Below are 3,485 nucleotides of genomic sequence, written 5' to 3'. Positions count from 1 at the left end.
CATTAAATTAAGTGTTTTAACTTGGGCACCGCTGCATGATCTGTAATATTCACTGTTCTTTGGTGTAATGAAGAAACTTTTCCTCACCTAATCTAAAACCAAAATGTAAAAGAGAAAATTTGTCCATCAAAGGAAATGCATTTCATGTTGTATAACAGAAAAGGATAGTGGAATGCTTTTTTAGGTAAAATGAAAAAGACTAAGTCAGTGATTTTTAGAAATTTGGCTTAAATCTATGAAAATAATTTATAATTTTAAAATTTATTTTTAAGTGTTTATTACGGAAAATTTTAAACATATACTAAAGTTGACCCAGTAGAATACTGAGCCCCCAGATACAACCATCAGCTTCAGATATTATTTTTTTACTGTAAAAATCGTTGCTTTAATAGATAAAAATTTGCAGCAAAGTGAACAAACATTCAATGACATTTAATGTTTACTGTGTGCTGAACAGTAATTGGATTTAAGTAGGACACCTTTTCATTTACTTTTTTATTCAAAGCATAAGCTGCTTATATATGCAAGGCACAGCATTGGCCCTACTGAGTACAGCAGTAAATTGAGCATGAGTTGATACATGCCTAGTGCTTAGAACACAGTAAGCACACATGCCATAAATGTTAGCTTTTATCATTCAAAAGTAATCTTCTGTACTGTGAATTTATATACCCACATGCACATGTATATATACCTGTAACATTTTTTTAGAGAAGTTGTGGGTTCACAGAACAATCATGCATAAAATACAGAATTCCCATACACCACCCTTGCATTGGTGTGAAACGTTTCTTACAATTGATAGCACTTTTTTGCAATTATACTCTTTTCTTAGCAGTTGATACCTTTGTTACAATTGATGAAAGATTATTAAAATTATTGTCTATGGCTTATATTAGGTATATTTTCCCCATATACCATCCTATTATTAACACCTTGTATTAGTGTTATACATTTGTTATAATTCACACAAGAACATTCTACACTTGTACAATTAGCTATGGACCATCATCTATGATAGGGTTCACTCTGTTATACAATCCTGTTATATATATATATATGTTTGGGTTTTTTTTTGTATAGGCAGGCACTGGGAAACGAACCAGGGTCTCTGTCATGGCAGACAAGAAACTCTGCCTGCTGAGCCACCGTGGCCCACCCACAATCCTGTTATATTTTATATTTTAATTTTTATTCTAATAACATATAAAATCTAGGTTTCCCTTTTAACCACATCTACCTATATAATTCAGTGTTGTTAATTAGACTCACAATGATGTGCTACCATCACCACCATCCATTTCCAAATCTTTACAACTGACCTAAATAGTAATTCTGTACAAATTAAGTGTCCACTCCCCATTCTCTAACCCCAGTCTATCCCCTGGTAACCTATATTCTAGATTCCAACTCTGTGAGTTTGCTTATTATAATTAGTTCATATCAGTGATAATATACAATGTTTGTCCTTTTCTGCCTGGCTTCTTTCACTCAGCATAATGTCCTCAAGGTTCATCCATGTGTGTCACATGCATTAGGATTTCATTCCTTTTTATGGCCGAATAATATTCTATTATATGTATATACCACATTTTTTATCCATTCATTGGTTGATGGACACTTGGGTTGTTTCCATCTTTTGGCAATTGTGAACAATACTGCTATGAACGTTGTTGTGTAAATATCTGTTCGATTCCCTGCTTTCTGTTCTTCTGAGTATATTCCTAGTAGTGGGATTGCTGATTCATATTGTAATTCTATACTTAGCTTCCTGGGGAACTGTGAAACTGTCTGCATCACAAAATTGACTGCATCATTTTACCATCTCATCAGCACTGATTGAGTGTTCCTATTTCTCTCCATCCTCCTCCAGTACTTGTAGTTTGCTGTTTTTTTAATAGTAGCCATTCTAGTGGGTGTGATATGACATCTCATTTTTTGTTTGATTTGTATTTCCCTAATAGCAATTGATGTTGAGCATCTTTTCATGTGTTTTTTTTTTGTCTATTTGAATATTCTCTTTGGAGAAATGTCCATTCAAGTTTTCCCCCCCATTTTTTAATTGTTTGTCTTTTTATTGTTGAGTTGTAGGATTTCTTTTTATATTCTGGTTATTAAACCCTTACTGGTTATGTGGTTTCTGAATATTTTCTCTCATTGGGTAAGTTGTCTTTTAATTTTCATGACAAAATATTTTGCTGTACAAACATTTTTAATTTTGAGGACAACCCTCAATTTTTAAATCAATTTTTTCTTTTGTTGCTTGTGCTTTGGATGTAAAGTCTAAGAAACCTTTGCCTAATACAAGATCCTGAAAATGCTTCCCTGTATTTCCTTCTAGTTTTACAGTCCTAGCTCTTAAATGTCGGCATTTGATCCATTTTGAGTTAGTTTTTGTGTAAGGCGTGAGATAGTGGTCCTCTTTTGCATATGGATATCCAGATCTCCCAGCACCATTTGTTGAAAAGAATATTCTTTCCCAATTGAGTGGACTTGGCAAAAATCATTTGGCCATAGTTAAGAGCGAGTATTTCTGAACTCTCATTTTTATTCCATTGGTTTATGTATCTATCCTTGTGTTAGTACTATGCTCTTTTGACCACTGTAGCTTTGTACTTTTCTGTCTTCTTGAACATTGGGTATCAAGCATAATATAACTTTTCATATTTTGACTCAGGATAATCACTACACACCTTGTTCATATTTGGGTACTCAGTAAGCATTTGTTAATCACATAGATAAATGGACATTTGTTCTCACTATGATACATTCTAAAGATATTGGGGTGTGGAAGAATATTTCCTCCCTTAAAAGGAATGATTGTAGTATGTTGTATTTTATATTTATATCCATTTGAAAATTCTCATTTTATTTGTGCTTATATGCATAGTTTATTTTCCACAAGTCATTTGTTCAGATCAGGATTGAAATAACATTGAAACACTGCAATTGTTGATCTATCCCTTCGTCTCTTTTAATCTCTAGGTTTCTTTCCCTCTCTCTCTTTTTAATCCCCTTGCAATTTATTTTTTTATAAGTGCTAAAAATTTATTGAATGAATGAGTACAAGTTAAAATGAAAATGATCTACAATCCCAATCTCTTGAAGGAAAATCACTGTTACCATTTCAAAGGGTAATCAGAGAGCAGGTTGATTTTTTGTCACCTGTGGGCCTCAGTGGTGGGTGGGTGCTTGTCCAGCCCTTGGACAGATACTAAGGCAGGACCCATGACTTGTTGACATAGAGATTTAATACTGGTGTGCTCTAGACTTGGCAGACGTTTAAAGCTGACTATTTCTTTTTTTTCTGGTTAAATTACTTTTTTTCATTCTTCTTTTTTTTACAAATCAGTATATATTATTGCATGCTTAATGACAAAACACAAGAAAAAACAAAAGAGTGGAAGTGTACATTCTAAATTATATAGCATGGTTATCTCTCGGGATACAATGGCAAGTGATTTTAATTTTCTTTTTTGGTGATT

Source organism: Tamandua tetradactyla, chromosome X, assembly GCF_023851605.1.
Source record: "Tamandua tetradactyla isolate mTamTet1 chromosome X, mTamTet1.pri, whole genome shotgun sequence".
Taxonomy (NCBI): domain Eukaryota; kingdom Metazoa; phylum Chordata; class Mammalia; order Pilosa; family Myrmecophagidae; genus Tamandua; species Tamandua tetradactyla.
Note: the sequence above shows the minus strand (reverse complement) of the source record.